This window comes from Podarcis muralis, chromosome 7 (genome assembly GCF_964188315.1).
Source record: "Podarcis muralis chromosome 7, rPodMur119.hap1.1, whole genome shotgun sequence".
In the NCBI taxonomy this organism is placed as follows: Eukaryota; Metazoa; Chordata; class Lepidosauria; order Squamata; family Lacertidae; genus Podarcis; species Podarcis muralis.
The window spans coordinates 24,151,869-24,171,824 of NC_135661.1; the positions used below are offsets into that span (position 1 = coordinate 24,151,869).

Sequence of the window (19,956 nt, forward strand, 5' to 3'; positions counted from 1 at the left end):
GTGTGCAATAAGCCTGCCCTGCCCTGTTACGCCCCTGTTAAGCCCTTTCCCTATTATGCCCCCCTTCTGTCGTCTTCCAGGTCCAAAACGACCCATGTGTCGGCAGTCGCATGGCAACTGAACGCGCTCAAAATGTGTGCAACCTGTACTTACCGAGCAAAACTGAATTATATTAACTTAACCAAAATATCTTTTGAATTCCCAAGTTATGCTACAAGTTTTTAACACCCTTCATTTTGGGAATTTGATAGCTGAGAAAGTCAACACGCCCTGGTATAGGCTTTTGCAGCACGCTGGTTTGTTCCATGAACTGCCCAGCAAGATGCCCCACCCACCCAGTTCCTGATCCTCCAAGGTTCGTGACTGGCGCTCGCTGCAAGCCTAGGCGGGTGCCTTGCAGGGGGAACGTGTGCACAGCCCACGGAGCACATGCAAAAGCTCACACGCACCGAACCCTCTTTCCCCACCGCTGCCACCACCACAGTCCGGGAACTGTCAAGAGAACATGAGCAAAAGCTGTTTCTTGACAGCGAGTCATTTATATTTTAGCTTCGTTCCATTATCCTAACGAAGCCTTCATCAGCAGATGCAATATTAACAGCAGAAAAACCAGCTCATTACGTCCGGGGGGAATTCATCAAGACGACAATCATGCATGCTATGTGCGCCCCTCCGCCCCGAAAGGAAAAAAAAAGCCTTGGAAGAGGCCACTGGCGCAGTTATTTATTTATTTTTCTGCCTCCCTCCACTATCCCATTGCAAGCAGAAAAGGCAAAAAAAGCAACATATCCAGATGCTTCAGACTACAAGCGCCATCCAAACCAGCCAGTGCTGGCTGGGGCCAAAGCACCTGGTTTAGGCTTTAGGCATAACCTGTAGAGCCAATGGCTGCACCACAGACCCCGAATGCGATCCGGGTTCTGGAAGGCAGCTATCACTTTGGGCAGGTTGTCAGCCACTTAGCACCTTAGGTCACCTTCTCTGGAATAGGGTGGATTGGGCCCACAGGCTTTGCATAGCTAGGACTGGTTAGCAAACCGAACGACTGATTTAGGCCAGTGCAGAAGGAGGATGAGCAAAGTGACACCTTCTCTTCCCTGCTATACAGAATCTGTCTAGCAACATGCCACGGAGGAAGAATACAGTGGTACCTCGGGATGCGAACGGGATCCGTTCCGGACGTAAGATGTGACTATGCGCGTGCGCAGGTCGCGTTTTGCCACTTCCGCACATGCGCGTGACGTCATTTTGACCGTCTGTGCATGTGCGAGCGGCGAAACCTGGAAGTAACGCGCTCTGTTATTTCTGGGTCACCGCGGAGCACAACCCGAAAATACTTATCCTGAAGCATATTTATGCTGAGGTATGACTGTACAGTGGTACCTCGGGTTACATACGCTTCAGACTCTGCTAACCCAGAAATAGTGCTTCAGGTTAAGCACTTTGCTTCAGGATGAGAATAGAAATCGTGCTCCGGTGGCGCGGCAGCAGCAGGAGGCCCCATTAGCTAAAGTGGTGCTTCAGGTTAAGAACAGTTTCAAGTTAAGAACGGACCTCCGAAACGAATTAAGTACTTAACCTGAGGTACCACTGTATACAGCTTCAGATATGGTGAGGAGCCTGGAGTTCACATTCCTTAGGGGAGGGGGCTTCCTGGGCAGCATGTTGGTGGTAGGCAGGGCCAAAGTCAAATGTAGGCAGGGCCAGGAACAAAAGTGGGAGGAGCAACATGGCTCATACCTTTCAACCACGCAAAAGCAAGTGGCTCCTACCTTTCCATCTTCCAACCAGGCAAGCAAGAGGTCATGTCGCAGCTCAAGGGTGAGTCCCAGAGAGCCTGTGGGGCATCATGGTTAGAGTGCTGGACTATGACCTGGGAGACCATGGTTCGAATCCCCACCCAGCCATGACGCTCACTGGGTGACCTTGGGTCAGTCACTGCCTCTCAGCCTAATCTACCTCACAGGGCTATTGTGAAGATGAAATGAGGTGGAGAAGAACCATGTACACTGCTTTGAGCTCCTTGGGAGAAAAGGTGGTATATAAATTTAATTATGATGGTGAAGTCTGGCAAAAGCACTCAAGGAGGGCAGAGAGCTTGGGTGGTGAGGGGGTGTCACCTGGGAAGAGTCCTGAGGGCCTGACAGAGGTAACTGGAAGGCCACATTCAGACTGGAAGTTTTCAACGCTAGTGATAAGGAGTCAAACTATTTACAGGCACATTCAGAAAACACATTTTTATTTTCCTCGGGGGTGGGGGTGGCAACGCGCAGAGCCCTCCAGACAGATGAGGGCGTAACCCTGTCAGCGAAGCTGAGCGATGAAGAAGGGCACGGGCCTTGCTGCTAGACCCAAAATCTCCGCTGCAGCATTTAATTTTCCGCTAGCCACAGCCTGCTGCTCCGGAGCTACTTCCCCCAAGCGCCTGGGCCCACCCACATGCTCCCAAACTCCCTCTCAGGCTTAGCAGCTTCGACAAGGGCCAACCACCACCATCAACCCCCACCCCACCCCCCGAAGCTAGAAGTGGGCTTTGACAAGCCTCGTTTGAACGATTATTTCCATCCCCGGCAGGGACGGGATTTATTTATTTGCTCAAAAAGAGGGGAATTGGGTTCCTGGGATGTCAAGTCTGATCTCGCTTGCGCTCTGGCGGAATTAAGGAAGACCCCCGTTTTGTCCGACAACATCCCTAAAGTCTAAGGAATTGGGCGGGCAAGCTCTCTAATCACGCCGCCTGCAGGGACAAAAGCTCTGGCTGACCCTGTCAGCTCCGTTTACCCTTGCTGCCTGTCTGGCTCCCACGCCCCTTTCGCCACCCCCTCCCTGCCACATCTGGGCTAATTCCAACTCTTCCAGCGTCCAGCACAGAAATCCTCCTCCAGAATAAAAACTGCCCTGAGAATTTTATTTTTTTATTTATTAATTATTATTATTTTTATTAGATTATCAGAGACTGGCAAACTCTGGGCTGCTCGAATTAATCCTAATCAGGATATTGATACCTATTAGTGAGCTTCATCAAAGTTGCTGAACTGTCCGAAGGCCCATTTTTGCTCTGGCGCTCCCCCCACTCACCCTATTTTCATACACAGGTAGCAAAGGAAAAGAGTTCCTGGTTTTGAAACAGTTCAACGGCAGACAAGAACCCCAATGCTGAATCAGCACTGGGCAGGGCTGTGTTTTCAGCTTCTGCTTGTTTTATTTTAAAAATAAGCAAGCATCTAGTCCCTATTGTTGTAAGATTTGTTTTATTTTTATATAAAAAGAACAAGCATGTAGTTCCTATTGTTGTAGGCTTGTTTTACTCTTTCTCCACACCCACACCCAGAGTGCTTTTCTTCTGGGGGGGGGATGCAGGGGTACGCATACCCCTAAATATTTTGTGAATCTAAGTTCGGCCTCATTGAGAGGCAGTATTTCAATATGAGTAGGAAGTACTCCTAAATTATTATTTTTTAGGGAAAAAAGCACTGTATATGTATGTGTGTGTGTGTGTGTGTGTGTGTGTGTGTGAGAGAGAGAGAGAGAGAGAGAGAGAGAGAGAGAGAGAGAGAGAGAGCGAATCTAATCCCTGTTATTGTAAATTAATAAAAATCAGACCCTCTCCTCCCTTTCATCAGGCTGCTCGCAGCTGATCCCCAAATTGCAAACCAGATATTTTAGAGGTGGTAAAGTTGCATAGAAAAGGGCAAATAACATTATGCAAAGAGTTTGGGAACCCTCAAAAGGAAAGGCTAAAGTGCAGGGGTCAGCAAACTTTTTCAGCAGGGGGCTGGTCCACTGTCCCTCAGACCTTGTGGGGGTGCAGACTATAATTTTTGGGAAATTAAAAGAACAAATTCCTATGCCCCACAAATAACCCAGAGAGGCATTTTAAATAAAAGCACACATTCTACACATGTAAAAACACGCTGATTCCCGGATCGTCCACAGGCCGGATTTAGAAGGCGATTGGGCCAGATCCGGCCTCCTGGGCCTTAGTTTGCCTACCCATGCTAAAGTGGCTAATATTTGGCCCAAGAAAATAAAAGATGACTTTGGGGGAGTATGCATGATGTAGCTATTGGTCTCCTTCTTGCCTAATACTCAAAGCGAAGAGCTAGGCCAGCGCACCCATGAGGCAAGGTGAGGCAACTGCCTCGGGCGGCAGGATCCAGAAGGGCAGCAGATCCAGCCTCCAGGGAATGCAACTCCTGCTGCTGCAGCCACAGCTTCAGCGTAGGAGGTAGGATCTGCTGCCTCTTTGGCAGCCCCCCTACAATGCCGCCTCTACAGCGATCTCTTGGAGAAAGCGCTGCTGATCTCCTCTCATTCCTAGGGAGGAAATGGCAGAGGCTGCCCTCTGGGGTTTCCTGGGCTCTGCACTCACCCAGCATGATTCAGAGTAAGCCCCTTTCCACCACTGTGTGATTACCTCTGATTCCCACTTCAACTGTCAGGTAAGGTTGATTTGATTCCTCCCCTTGTTCCTAACGTAGATGTCTATTCCTCACTTGCTCCTGGTGTAGATCTTCACTCACCCTTTCTTCCCTGGTGGTGCTGGTGGGGGCAGCATTTTGTGGTTTGTCTCAGTTGCCAAAATGTATTGGGCAGGCCCTGGCTAGGTGTGTTGGTCCATTTGGTTGGGAGCCGACTAAACTTTCTGAGAGTTTGAGAGTTTGCTCACACTCAGTTTGAGTGTTTGCTCACACCTTGTGACATTTTGGTTGATCCGAACAAAGGTTTTACCCAACCATAGCATAGCTTTTGGGTTTTGCTCATAGAAAGCTGAGGGATGCGGGTGGCCTTGTGGGTTAAACCACAGAGCCCAGGACTTGCCAATCATAAGGTCGGCGGTTCGAATCCCCGCGACGGGGTGAGCTCCCGTTGCTCGGTCCCTGCTCCTGCCAACCTAGCAGTTCGAAAGCATGCCAAAGTGCAAGTAGATAAATAGGTAAACGGGAAGGTAAACGGCGTTTCCGTGCGCTGCTCTGGTTCGCCAGAAGCGGCTTAGTCATGCTGGCCACATGACCCAGAAGCTGTACGCTGGCTCCCTCAGCCAATAAAGCAAGATGAGCACCGCAGCCCCAGAGTCGGCCACAACTAGACCTAATGGTCAGGGGTCCCTTTACCTTTACCATAGAAAGCTGAATTCAGGATGTTCCACTGAGGCAGACAGGAGAGACTTAGGAGAGACAAAAGGAAGCAGTAACTTCAGACGCTGCGTTTACAAACGTGCAGGGCACAAGGATATCTGCTGCTAGCTTAGACAGCAGTCCTATATGTACCTGGGAGCAAGTCCCAATGAACTCAGTGAGGCTTGCCTCTGAGTAAATATCCATAGGACTATGCTGTGCTCTTTTAAAAGGGTGTTAAGATGGCCAGCTATGCCTGTTCTCTCTGAGCAACTTTTGCACTGGAGTTTAATGGTAGTTGGGAGTACAGCTGCCTCCGGAGGGCAACAAGTTCCAAACCACTAGGGCATAGGATCCCAGGCCTACCCTGAAACCCACATTTGGATTTTGGATGCCAACAAACTGAAGACAACCCCTTCCCAACAAAGCAGGTGAAATCAGTGTCACTCTCCACCAGTCTTTGCATGACACTTTGTTAAATAAACAAACAAGGACTGGTCAAAACTGAGAGCGAGAGACAGACAGACAGACAGACAGACAGACAGACAGAGGAGAGAGGAATTTCTCCACTGTGAATAAAAATAGGAAACGCTGAACAGCGAGCAAATCCTTGTTATCAGTTGTCTCAAAGTGCAAGCACAATCGGGGAAGGTGGGGGAAACTGCCTGCCTGCACCAGTTTCCTACCCCCTCTTTCCTTTCTTTTGCCATTTATCAACAGATTGCATGGAGCCAAATGGGCACTTGCCTCACCCTGCTAAATAAGGCATTGGTATTTCTGATAAAGCCCTCAAATTCCTTATCAAGCTGACACAAGAAGAATATGCAAAGAGAAAGAGAGGGGGCTGCACAGTCTCCACGGGTCCCACCACCTCGTCCTGCCATTCCCAGCAACCCCAAGGGAGCAATTCTGAGCTTAAAAAACACAGAAAAGATGTTGGGTGTGTTAATGACCTGTTTTAAGCTCAGAGGCAGGGCTTAAGTCAGCCAGCTACCAGAAAAAAAGTCGTGTGGGTGGAAAGGTTTTACGGTGGTCTCCAACTCAATGCTGCTCAGATAAGACCCACTGAAATTGATAGACCTAAGTTAGTCATGCCCATTAATTTCAGTTGGAACAATTGAGGGATATGGGGATGTTTCGCCTGGAGAAGAGGAGACTGAGAGGAGATGTGTTGGCACTCTTCAAATAGCTAAAGGGCTATCCCATGGAAGATAGCCCTTGCTCCAGATGGTAGGACCAGCACCAAAGGATTCAAGTTACAAGAAAAGAGATTTGGACTAAACATCAGGCAGAACTTTCTGACAGTAAGAGCTGTTCGACAGTGGAACCAACTTCTTCAGCAGGTGCTGGACTCTCCTTCCTTGGAGGCTTTTAAGCAGAGGTTGGATGGACATCGCCCAGGGATGTTTTAGTGAAGATTCCTGCATTGCAGAAGGTTGGACTAAATGACCCTTGGGATCCCTTCCAACTCTACCATTTTATGACTCTATGACTCTATTGCACACTGTAGCCTCTGATCCTGCCTGCCGCTGGCCTGTGGACCCCAGAAGGTTGCCTGGTGCAACTGGAGCATGGAGTGCTGGGAAAAAGCTGTTCAAAGCAGGCGAGCAAGGCAGGCTGTTGTGCCAGGGCACTGGAACCGCAGCAAGTACCCAAGGGTGTTGTCTGCTGACTGCAGCCCACTGCCAGATGTATGCACAAACCAGTCTCTGCTCTTCAGCTCCCACTTTGGTCAACTCTTCACTGTCCTCTCCACACACACACACTGCCCTGCATGTCATGACAAAACAAAAGCCTTTCCAACTCCGAAGTGGCATTCCTGCACGCCTGCCTCCTCCAGCAGGCCTCCTCTCCCAGCCACCGCGCAAGCTGTTGTTTAACCTTCAAATTTATTATTTTTAATTATTTTGATTTATAAAAGCATGAGGCAGTTAAACCCACATTAAATAAACTCTGCATTACGGTGCTTAACAAAACACTGCAGAACTCCGGACGTCCGAGGACTCCATAAAATAACGGGCAAGATGGATGGATGGCACCGGGACAGCTCGTTACCCACTGCCTTTGGCAGAACACAGATTCACTCCGCTTGCCCTTCCACCACCCGCCCCCTCCCTCCAATGGGCGACTAATTAAAGTGACAAGACAGACACCATCTCCAGCGAGTGGCCCACCGATTTACAGTATCCCAAATCTTTCCAACAACGGACGTCTTCCTCCTTTTCTCGGTGGGTTTCAACCTAAACACGGCCGTCTGCCGCCGTCTCCCGTGTAAGCCTGAAACGATGACGGATATGCTTTTGGATATTTGTGCAAAATTAAACTGGGATCGGCTGTCAGGGCTTTTGCACTGACGTGAATGTCAAACATGAACCAAACGGAGTATTGCGTGCTGTAACCATGAGGACTGCCAGCTTGGGGTTTTGGAGAAGATCCTCACGCGCTTGAGGATTCTAACAAAAGTTTGAAGGCGACACACTCCACAGCTCCCTAACTCTTCATACACAGCCACCTCTTCACCATTTGGTTTCAAGCCAACAACTTGCTTGTGATTCTATCAACAGCCTGGGTTCTTTAGGGATAGGTAGGGATCAATATAATAGTATAATAGCCCCTTCCACCTTATGACAAGTTCAGCCTGGCTAATGATCCTGGACTCAGAGAGGGCTTCATTTCCACTTTTTATAGTCAAATCTGCAGCACATCAGCAAGGATGTTGACACCCAGTTGATAACCCAACAAAATGGTTATCTCACCCCCTCAAATACCCCCGACTAAATTATACAGCTGAAATGAAGAAAACCGGAGGGCGGGGGCTTGCTGAACTTCAGAACATAACTAAGACTTTCCAGTCCCAGCAGGCATTTTAAGGTAGAGTTTGGGGTTGTTTTTTTAAAAATCTTCACTGTTTTATTGTGCCATTTTCTGTGGATTGTTTTTTATGTACATTGATTAGAGGTGCAAATAATAAAGCAGTATATAAATGCATTAAGTAAACAAACAAACAAACAAACAAACAAACAAACCCAGAGTGGATGTTTGTGTTGGATGACACTTAGCTCAGTTTTGCCCTGGTACTCAGAATATACTCCTGAGATTGGAATTCTTTGATCTTAAATGCACATATTTTGCACCAGACTCTGTCTAGTCAATCTTGGGGTTCCAGTAAAAAAAATTTAAAATTTTAAAAAAGTAGATCCAGTGAAGTCCCCCACCCCCAGTTTAAGGGGTATGATGTGCTTGTGCCTCTCACCTGCTTTTAGGACAAGGCACTCTGGTTGTTTTGGTTAATCTGGGAAGGGGTGATGTGTGGAGGCTCCCTGCCTTTCAATGGGGTAGAGGACTTGAACCCCATGAGCTTCAGTAGCCCTGTCGATCTATGGCAGAGGGGGTTGAGCAAGGGAAGTCTCCACTCCCTCATTTCCTCTTGCATTTCCCACTTGGGGAAGGAAAAACTTAAGTGATTTACACAGGAAATAGGTAAAGAGCAATTATAATTGATTGGGAATCATTTCCTGATGGTGCTGGCGGATGATTGATAGCGCCAGCTGGCTGCTAAGTGAACTGTGTGTTCATGAAAGCCATTTTTAGCTTCTACCTATCCAAAGCCAAGCAGGCCACAAATCACCACATCTGCCCTCTCTTGCTAGGGAACCTGGCTTGTGGCAAAGTGGGTCTCCACAAACAGGTTCAGTCATGAATGGAAGGATGGAGGGAAGAAAGGAAGGAGTCTTTCCCAATGTTTTGGATTACAATTCCCATCATCCCCAACCAGCACAGTCATGTTTTGGACTACAGCTCCCATCAGCCCCTTCCAGCACAGTCGTGTTTTGGAAAGCAAGTCCCATTAACCCATGGCCAGAACAGCCATGTTTTGGACAACCACTTCCATCAACTGATGGGACTTGTAGTCCAAAGTGCACCTAAATGATGCCAGGTTGGTGAAGGCTTCCACAAGCCACACTGAAGCTAGGAAAAAGGACGGGGCTATATATATATATATATATAACCACAGAGCCTAGGACTTGCCGATCAGAAGGTCGGCAGTTCGAATCCCCATGACGGGGTGAGCTCCCATTGCTCGGTCCCAGCTCCTGCCAACCTAGCAGTTTGAAAGCACATCAAAGTGCAAGTAGATAAATAGGTACCGCTCCGGCGGGAAGGTAAACGGCATTTCCGTGCACTGCTCTGGTTCGTCAAAAGCGGCTTAGTCATGCTGGCCACATGACCCGGAAGCTGTATGCCGGCTCCCTCGGCCAATAAAGCGAGATGAGCGCCGCAACCCCAGAGTTGGCCACGACTGGACCTAATGGTCAGGGGTCCCTTTACCTTTATAATACTGAAAACAAGCAGCAGTGGGGGAAAACCGCATACACAACAGAACCACCAAATGCCAAGGTGTGACGGTGAAATGCTGGAAGGAGCCCTCTGAAAACGGGGATGCAAATCCCATGTAAACACCAAGCGGCCAAGGCAAGGGTACCTTGAAACGTGGCACAATTTAAAGGCTCTTTCCCATTCCAGAGATGGTTTCTGGGCTTCTGTTATTACGAGCCAAAAGGAGGGGAGGGCGAGAGATGTTCACACCAGCCTGTCAATAAATTGTGCCTTCCCATTCCTCTCCGACGGGGATTCATTCCCTAATAAGGGATTGGCAGCTTTCTGGGTTATTTCGAGTGTGTGTGATAATGTTCCCTGGATACCAATGGCTTCCAAGGATCAGATAGAAAGGGAGGGGGGGATGTTATATCTCATGAGGTAAAACATGGAATAGGGAGAGAGATTGCAGGCTGAAAGTGCGTAGAAAGGGACACCCCAGTAATATCGAGGGGTGGATTTGAGTTTTTTAAAGATGACTCTGGCACGAGTCTTTTAAAGAGCATAAAAGGTCCTTTTGTTGCAGAGAATCTCCTCTGGAGATTACATGCCAGGAACGCAGCACTGTCAGCAGCTGCCTTTGGTCACAGACAACTTTGCTGTTATTTGGACTCCTGTAGACCCAAAATGGAAGCCAAATTTCCATTGCGTTACAGCGGCGAGGTCTGCACAGGAGCTGTGTGTGGCTGGAGCTCAAACAAAACTGCAAATAGCAAATGCCTGTGCTGTGGGCTACTGATGCTCAGCGCAAGTTGTGCAAAGCGAATGCATTTCATTTGTTTTGCTGCTTGCTCAGGACTGCCCAATAAGTGAGAGCACCAAATTTAAGAATGTAGGAAGCTGCCTCATACTGAGTCACCCACTAGATGGGTTCACCTAGCTCAGCTTTGTCTACTCTGACTGGCAGCAGCTCTCCAGGATACCAGACTGGGGACATTCCCAGCCCTGCATGGACATGCTGGAGATTGAGTATGGGACCTTCTGCATGCCAAGCAGGTGCTCTGCACGTCCACTTACTCTTCCTGAGTCTCAGTGTTGCCCTTGTAGAACTCCGCAGGCAGAAGTAAGATGGGGACAAAACTGGATCGAGTTGGTTCTGCCTATCGTTGGTTCTGGCTCCAGCTATCACTGTCTCTGGCTGTTGGGTTCTGGGCCTTCCACCTCATCAATCCAGACAGACACCCGCCACCTCACAGAACAAGGCTTTGGAGAGCACTATCACATCCTTTCTTGCTCTTTTCATGCTCCTATCCTTCAGCTTTTCCTCACAGGAAGCTTTCCACACCCCATATTCCTGCACTGCGGGGGGTTGGACTAGATGATCCTCAGGGTCTCTTCCAACTCTTTGATTCAATGATTTTATTATTCTAAGCCCTGCAAGGAATGGCTGAAAGATCTGGGCACATTCAGCCCAGAATAGAGAAACTTAAGCCTGCCTTCAGACAGCACTTTATTCTATTTTCCTGACTTTTCCTTGGCTGATCATTTCCACATTTTATCTGTTTTTTCACATGACATAAAATTTGCTTTTGGAAACTTTGGAAGTTTGATGCTCATTCTCGTGTTGTTTCCTGAAGAAAAATCCATTATTTTTGCACAGTAGTTTCTTGTGATGAAATCTGGAGCAGTATCCCAGCACTCAGTTCTTTCCTGCCGTTTACAATAAGCGCAACATGGCTGCATAATTGACCAACAAGCCACAGCTCTGCAACGCAACAGGTACCGCCATGTAAAATGAATGTTAGAAACCAAGAGGCATTGCAACCAGTAAAACTAATGCAGTAAACCTCACATGTGAATGTGCCCTGAGGAGAGACATGACCGTCTTTCAGCTTATCTGGGCGCTGTCATGAATGAAGATGGAGCTGACTCGTTCTTTTCTGCTCCAGGGGGCAGAATTAGAACCAGTAAGTGGAAATCGCAGGGTTTGGCTAAACTGGAAGTTCAGCTCAGCAGTGGAACTGTCTGTCTCAGGAGATGGCTTTTCTTGCCCTGGTCCTCACTGATTGACGAAGAACTCAAACTCCCAGTTCTGCTTCTGCTGAAGCCTTCAATGAGTAAATCAGATTGATACATAGGCAAAGCACCAAGTACAAAGTACAGCAGGTGGAAGAAAAGGTTTAGGTGCATGTTTGGTGCAAGAAAAAAGTTGATCCAACAAGCAAAACACACCCTGCATCTTCCTTTTGAAGAGCAGGGCAGATGCAGTGCTTAGTGTGGCAAATGGCCAGAGTTCCTGGACTGGAGAAGCAAATGGACACGCCTTTGAATGGGTTGGGCCTGCAAAGCTTGCTCGCTTTGGTGTCTCTGTGTCCGTGGAGGTGATGTTGGCACCAGCTTAACATCCAACTCACTCTCAGCCACCTCCCCAGAAGGAGGAGGCTCGTTACCGACAGAAGAAGGTGGCAGAGGTGGCTGCACAACAGAAGATGTCTGATTAGAGGTGACCAGTGTTTCTGGGGCAGGTCACTTCTTGATCTGTGGATCAAGCTGTGCACTCTCTAGTTCGCTGGCCTCCCATTCTTCCTCTGGATTGGACCATACCCTGCATGACATGTCCACGGGACCCATGACACTTCTGCAGAGGCTGAAGGGCAACCCATCAGGAGTGCTGTCACTGTAAGCTCACTGCCCCGGGCAAAGGGGCCAAGCTAGGTGAGGGCCAATGTCCCTTACAACGCTGTGAGCCTATGAATCCCTGTGGGTTACCCCACTGATCTCTTTGGGATGATGCAAGAGAGCCTACAGAGAGCTGGGGTTATCATTAGGGGTGTGCCTTTATGAAAAACCCATCTCTTGGCATGTTGCAAAGGAAAATATGACTCCCGGGCTGGCTTGCTTGCTTTATTTATTTATTTATCTGCTCCCTCACCCAGCGGCAGATTTGTGCCCAGCCACAAGGGGTTAAGCCCACCAAGCTGCTCCCCCCCCCCCTGCCTTCACTCTACCTCAATTTCACTGCTCCCATCACCTTCCTCCCCCACCCCCTGATCTTACGGGCGGGGGGAGGGGGGAGAAAACCCATCAAAATAACTATTTTATGTCTCCAAATATGCAGATCATTTTCTTTAATGAAAGATGCTTGACGTCTCCGATCCAATTAATATGCAAATGCAGGCGAGGATTTATTTGTGACATTCTGTCTGGGTGAGAGAAAACAAAAAAGGCCTGTTAACCAAAACACTAATTGCTGTGACTGATTGTCACATATCATCATTTTCATAGGGTCTCCTCCATCCCCGGCACTCGGGAAGCCGTGATCCAGGACTCTGAGATTAACAGACAACCAAGGAGAAACAGGGCAACCGAGGCCCTACCTGCCTGGCACGCTCGGATGAGCCTGCGTGCCCGTCCGAAACAGCTGCCAAACCCTGGTGCGGGGGGAAGCATTTGTCTCCCCAGCCCAGACTGGTGACCCTTCTGCTGTGGCAACGAGCAGAGAAATGCCACCACCTTTGCGGGAAGCTCCCTCATCCCTCTTTGTGTTGGGAGCCATTTCCTAGGCAAATCAGGCCGGATGGATCCTTTCCAGAAAGAACCTGATGTATCAGGTGAGTGGCCCATCTCATCCAGCATCCTGTTCTTGCCCTGGCCAGCCAAATGCCTCTGATAAGCCTGTATGCAGGACCCGAGCACCACAGCAACTCTCTTCTCTGGCAAATGGTATTCAGAAGCACACTACCTTCCCTTTAGAAGACAGCCATCAGGGTTAGTAGCCACTGATCGCTTGCTCTGTGCATTTGTCTCCCAGCCAACCTAGCAGGCCAAAGTTCCTCAAAAGCCCAAGGAAGTAAGCAACAGAACTTCCCAATGGGCTCCCAGCCAGCTCAAACATTCAACCAATCTTGCCTTTTCTTTCAAGCCTGCCAGCCGCAGCAGCTGTTGGTCCCTTTGCTCCTGATGTCTTCCGTTTGCAGAGAGAAAGCAAGTGCAGCAAGTACAACCAAGAAGGAGAGAGAGAGGGAGAAAGTTGGGGGGCAAGTCCAGGAAATCAGGGTCAGTTAGAGGGGCCATGTGTCCTGCTTAAAAGAGGACAGACCTCGGTTTGAAGGCATTCCGAATTTGAAGGCCTATCTAGTCCATGTTTGGCTTAAAGACAAAGGAAGTCTAAAGAGGGGTGCAATACTATACTATTTCTAAACATGGGGGGGGGGGGCAATTACTTGGCCACTCTTTGCAGAAGTAGCTGAAAGACTCTGCTGCGGCTGGCATTCAATGAGGTATGCAGTCAACTGTAATTTACTTGGGTGTTCTGGTTTGTTGAGCGCAATAAAATGCTGGGAGTGTGGGGTGCTCTTCTTCAGAGTTCCAGCTCCCCTTTTAAAACCACCTAAGCAAGCAACGATATTGTGGCAGGAAGTTCCACAAACTAATTCTGAATCCTGTGAAGAACTACCCACCTGTGTGTATGAGCTCCACAGTGCTTAGTTCATTTTTTGGTTGCTATTTTGTTAATGTTGTTTTATAGATTATGAATGCTGTAGTACTTTGTGGATCCTATAATATGGCTTTTATTATATTTGTGCTGTTTAGCTTTTTTAAAAAGTTGTTTTGTTAATAGTGCTTTATAGATCGTAATCGTTTCACCAATGATTTGTTAATTCTTCTGTATGATATATGCTGTGTTTTTGGTGTTCTATTATGTGATTGTTATTTATTGTTTGTAAGCCACTTGGCAATTCATTCGAATTAAAAGCGGCAGAGAAATATAATAAATCAAATCACATGCATTTCTGCATGAGGCTTTCCAACAGCTGAGGCTATTTGAACCAGCTGATCACACAGAGAAGCAGCGGGCACCCTCTTCTGAGCCGACCAAAGCCTCCCGACATACAATTTGAGAATTCCTGTTACGGGACTCAGAATCATTATTTCCTTTGACCAGGTTTCACAGACGAAACATCCTTGTTTCAGGTCAGACTATTTATCCATCTAGCCCAATAGAGCCTGCTCTGACTGGCAACAGCTCCCCATGTTTCCATCAGAAAAGGGACTTCCTCGCAGTCTGAAACTACCCGGAGGTGTCAGGGAGTGAACCTGGGACGTTCTGCATGCAGTGCAGGAGCTGCTCCCGCGTTCCACCTGACTGCCTGCACTTCTCACCGCCTGCGTCACTTGGCAAGTCCTCGGGGCAGATGTGGAACCAGGCAGATGTGGGGCCTGCCAAACGCCCCCATTCCCAGCACTTTGAAGAACCGTGTGTTTTGAATTTCATCTCGGGAGTTTTTTTCTCTCTCCGAGACTTCAGCAGATTAAAGTTGAAATAACCTACAAATTACTTAATGTGTTGTAAATCTTCTGAAATTAAGGTCTAATGGGGAACACATGTCAGCAGGCAGAAGACAGTGCAAGGAAGTCGGGTTTTTCTCACAGCGAGGGAGAAACACCAGAGGGGGGGCAGGCGGGAGGGGGGTGGGAATGGAGGAGTATTGGCTCCTGGCGCCCTGCCGCATCCCGGGGAACGGGTGGCGGTGGCTGGAAACCAACAAGCCTCCATCACAACTGCGCTTCCAGGTTGGCAGCCCTGGGGCCGCGGATTTTACCACTCCCTGCGTCCGCAGCAGTCAATGAGGTTAAGCAGCTGAGTAAACCAAAGGCATCAGTCCCTGGGTGGCCGAACAGTAGTGGTGTACGGCAGGGAATGGCCACAGCTTAGCTGGGAGAGAATCTGCCTCATATGCAGAAGGCCTCAGGTTCAATCCCTAGCATCTCCGGGTAAGGCTGGGGCCCCTGCCTAAAACCCTGGAGAGCCGCTGCCAGTTAATGTGGGCCAATGATCTCCATCCTTGGGTCCCCAGGTGTTTCTGGGGACTACAACTCCCATCATTCCCAGCTAGCTTAGCCAGTGGGACAAGGACGATGGGAGATGTAATCTAACAACATCTAGGCACCCAAGGTTGAAGAAGATTGAGGTGGAGAATGTGGAGCTGACAGGCCAATGATCCAACTCAGCTTTCAATGGGGAATTTGTAACTCTCCAGATGCTGGACTGCCAACTCAGACAGCAAGGAATCACTCAAGCGGACAAGTTCATGTGTGAGCTGGCACTGAGCCTTACTAGAGGCTTATCCCACAGGAAGCCAGCGGTAAACCACCAGGGAGCAATCACCCATACAAAACCAAGGCACCTCTATTTCAGCCAACTTCAGAGCGTGACAACAGCCTTACATTTTTATGTATATAGGGGTGTGCGTGTGTACTCAACTTCTGTTGTCTCTATTTTGTTGTGCTCCTTGCAGAACCTGTTAAGAGGCAAGAGGATGGCAGTATGAAAATGTGGCTCACACAGGTAAGGGCAGCTGCCATGCTACCTTCTCCTCTCTAGCCTGCATCTGGTTGCAAGTAGGGGGGAAAACCCATTTCCCAAGCTGCTACACAAATCGAAACCCAGATACCCCTCAAAATTATCTGCATTCCTCAATGGCGCTCTCTGACCCAATAAACATGCACAAAAATGCGTAAAACAAGGGGGTGCACATAAAAAAAATGTGTTGCATTAGGTAAAGTGTGCACAGAAAATGTGTAAATCAAGAGAAGCTCGCCCAAAAGAGCGTAACGGATTTTCTTGTGGACTTCTTTTTTAAATGCAAACTGATGCAGAAGTGGGGTAAACTAAACTGAAGATTGGAAAAGCGAGAAACTGGGAGAAATGTGTCCAACCCCTTCCTTCCAAGGGAGGCTCATCACTAGGGCAAGGTGGGGCACAGCACTACCATTATTTTTGTTTTCCACCCCAGAATCCAAAGCTGTCGCCTAGCAGTCCTGGGTATAGGTGTCCCACTCATGCCACCCCATCCCCAGAGTCATAGTCACAGATTTATTACCACCCAGAGGCTACCCGGAGTTCTGTCCCCCTTTGTGGATACAAGCAGAACTGGGAAAAAACAACATAGGTACATCTAGGGAGCAGATGCTGACTCCTGCCCAGTGCTTTTGTCTTGAGAATTGCACAAGTGTCTGTTGTAGTTTTTTGCAAGGAAGGAGAAAGATGGGAAGGAAACCAGAATATGTTGGCTCTGCCTCTCAGTCACTACAGCCTCCTTCCCACACGCTCGGGACATGTACCTGTCCTGCTCTAAACCAGTATCTTTCCTTCCTTCTTTCCCAAACTACGCGGAGCAAGCTTGCCTGTTGCCTCTGCCTGGCACACAGTCCCCCCTTCCTCCCTCCCTCTCCCCTCCTCTCCTTTTCAGCAGATTTCTCTCAAGTGCGCTGCCATATGGTTCCAGTTAAGGCCCATATTTTTTCCCCTCACCAATTGAAAAGACACACTTTCCTCTGTGCCAGACAGTTTTGCAGATCGCTCCGCTGGCTAAAGTTCTTATTGGATTTCTCAAGGAAAAGAAAAGAGAAAACACACACACACACACACACACACACACACACACACACACACACTTAGAACCCAAACCAAACAAAAACCCCAAACCCTGACATTTTAAATTAATGCACAGCCACAACAACCACCTCAAATAAAATAAAATAAAAGAGCTCAGAATTTTAATGGTGTTGTAAGTAATTTTTAACTAATCCAATCCAGATTTTCATATTAACCTTTGAGATGGAGTTCATCTGGCTACTGTGTTACTGGGATATATATATATATATTTGTTGGGCTGGCCTGGGCAAGGAAAATTAAAGGGTAAATAAAGAGAGGCATGAAGGGCAGGAGGCAAACTGTTGCAGCGATGCCTAGAAGCCAGGGAGCTGGAAAAGTGTGAATTACACAGGCTGGGGTTCTTATCAGAAACAAGGCTTACTCTGAAGCGAAGCTCAACATTTTGCACCCCACGGTTCAGCCTTCCACTGCACAAAGTAACAAGAGTGCCTTTGAGCACCTACTGAGTGCATTTCCTCTCCCTCCCCAAAGTGCTCACATGGTGCCCAACAATCCCTGCTTATAAGCTCGTTTGCCAGAGACAGTCCTGATGATTTGGTGCAGGTAAAAGAGCGGTAGAGCCTTTAGTAGCTGTCGGGGTGGGGGCGAGGCATAGGGGTCTCCTCACAACTCTCAGCACCACTGACAAACTACCGTTCCCAGGATTCTTTGGGGGAATCTGTTTAAAGTGGCAGGGTACTTCTTTAAATGCATAGTTCCCTGCCGAGAACTTGCAGTCCGGTCTATTAACGTGCTCAGCAGAATGGTGGTACAAATGGCCGAGTGGGCAATAAAAACATTTTCTGAACACTGGCCAACATCTTAAAAAATAGGAAACCAGCACTCAGCAGAAAAATGCTGTATGCCAGAACCTTTTGTCCTGAAGTACTAGTGTTCTATTTGCAGGGATTAATTAAAAAAAGAAAGAAAGAAAGAAACATGGGAAGCCTGCAGAAATAGTACTCCTCACCTGTAACTCAAAGTCCATTCTATCACCTCATTATCTGCATAGTCCTCTAGCAATGTAAACTAATACAAGAATATTGAGTGAGATGGATCTCAGTCAGGGGTGCCAAATTGAATAAAATATTATGGAGGCCCAGATAAGCCCCGCCCTGCATAACTGACCACATGACATGGTGCACGCATACTATTTGAACAATAATGCCCATTAACTTTTGGGGGCAGCCCCCTCAAATATAGGAGTTGGCTCCTATGATCTCAGCTATCTTTTATTTCAGGAAGACATACTGGTTTGAAGGATCACCAGGTTTTGGATGGCAATCAAACTGGTTCCCAGGTGATACGCTATCAGGTCATCTACCCTTTCCCCACATTTATAAATTATTATTATTATTATTATTATTATTATTATTATTATTATTATTATTATTATTATTATTATACTACTGCTACTACTACTGTAATGGGCAGCCACATTGAGTTGATTAACTAGTTAGAGTAATCAACTGAAAAAGAAAACTTTTAATCAATTGAAAAAGTCCCCTTCAAATTAATCAAGCAGAAGGGGTGGGTGTGTGAATCTGTGTGTGACTCTCTTGCAGCAAAAACAATTAAAAGTCTTTAGGCACCTTAGAAATCACCAAATGTAATAGGGCATATGTTTTTGTGATCTCAAGCCCACTTTGTCAGATATATGAACTGAATATATCAGGTTGCAGTGAACTTACGTCCGTTCAGTTCAGTGGTTCTACTCTGAGTAAAAACTTCTACAACACATTATTTTTAACTATGAGTACTTCTAAAAACTGGAGGTGGCAAGAATCCTCTTAGAAGAGATCAAGAAGGTTACTCAAAGGACTGTCTTTAGGGAGCACTTCTTGTGATGCTGTTTGCGACAGAACCCAGGAAAGGATGGTGTGTGACTTCTGGCAGGATTTTGAGCTGCATGGGTCTGTTGCAAATCTATGACCCTATGAGCTGTTCTAGCATGGTGGGCAGAGTGTCAGGCTAGGTGTTGTTGAGACCAAGGTTCACCCTTATTCAACAAGGAAGCAATCTGGGGGTCTTATTCAATGTTAGTCTTATGCAGAGTAAAAGGTAAAGGTAAAGGTACCCCTGCCCGCATGGGCCAGTCGTGTCCGACTCTGGGGTTGCGCACCCATCTCGCTTAAGAGGCCGGGGGCCAGCGCTGTCCGAAGACACTTCCGGGTCACGTGGCCAGCGTGACAAGCTGCATCTGGCGAGCCAGTGCAGCACACGGAAACGCCGTTTACCTTCCCGCTAGTAAGCGGTCCCTATTTATCTACTTGCACCCGGGGGTGCTTTCGAACTGCTAGGTTGGCAGGCGCTGGGACCGAGCAACGGGAGCGCACCCCACCGTGGGGATTCGAACCGCCGACCTGACAATCGGCAAGTCCTAGGCGCTGAGGTTTTACCCACAGCGCCACCTGCGTCCCTCTTATGCAGAGTAGAGCCACTTAATAGATATGATTAAGTTAGGTCCATTAATTTAAATGTGTCTTCTCTGTGGAAGATGTAGGTGGATACACACCTAGGTTATTTTGGGATGTATTATCTTTCAGCCTAGCCTACCTCGCAGTCTTGTTGTAAGGATAAAATGCGGGGAGGAAGACAATACTCACCATCCCAAAGTGGGACAGAAACTGAATGAATGTATGAATAGCTCTTCAAAGCACGCTCAAAGTGCTACACATTATTGTCTTGTTAAGAACTGCCTCTACCAAGGAAGGAGAGTCCACTTCTGAGGGAGTTCCTTCCACTGCTGAACAGCTAGCACCACCAGAAAGTTATTCCTTATGCTTCATCGTAATCTCTTTTCTTGTAACTTGAAAGGCGATTCCGACAAAACCTCAGGAAGCACTTTCTGATGACGAGAGATGTTCAACCGTGGAATGGACTACCTTGGAAGGGAGTGGACTCTCCTTTCTTGGAGGCTTTTAAGCAGAGTTTGTATGGCCATCTGTCATAGATGCTTTAGTAGAGATTCCTGCATTTATAGGGTCCCTTCCAACTCTACAATTCTACGATTCTATGAACCAATACTGCAGGTCAGTATTATTCTCTCCATATTGCAGATAGAAAATGAAACCCAAAAGTCTC

The 19,956-nt window shown here is 47.8% G+C and overlaps 1 protein-coding gene and 1 long non-coding RNA gene across 3 annotated transcripts in view; one reads left to right on the forward strand and one right to left on the reverse strand.

The window, feature by feature from the left end:
* Positions 1-19,956, reverse strand: part of CASZ1 (castor zinc finger 1) — a 308,728-nt gene that overhangs the window by 175,920 nt on the left and 112,852 nt on the right. The window lies entirely within an intron of this gene.
* On the forward strand, positions 1,725-14,757 carry LOC114602456 (uncharacterized). Its single transcript, XR_003707920.2, has 3 exons — positions 1,725-1,821; positions 4,322-4,442; positions 12,720-14,757. It is a non-coding gene; the product is annotated as an uncharacterized LOC114602456 (long non-coding RNA).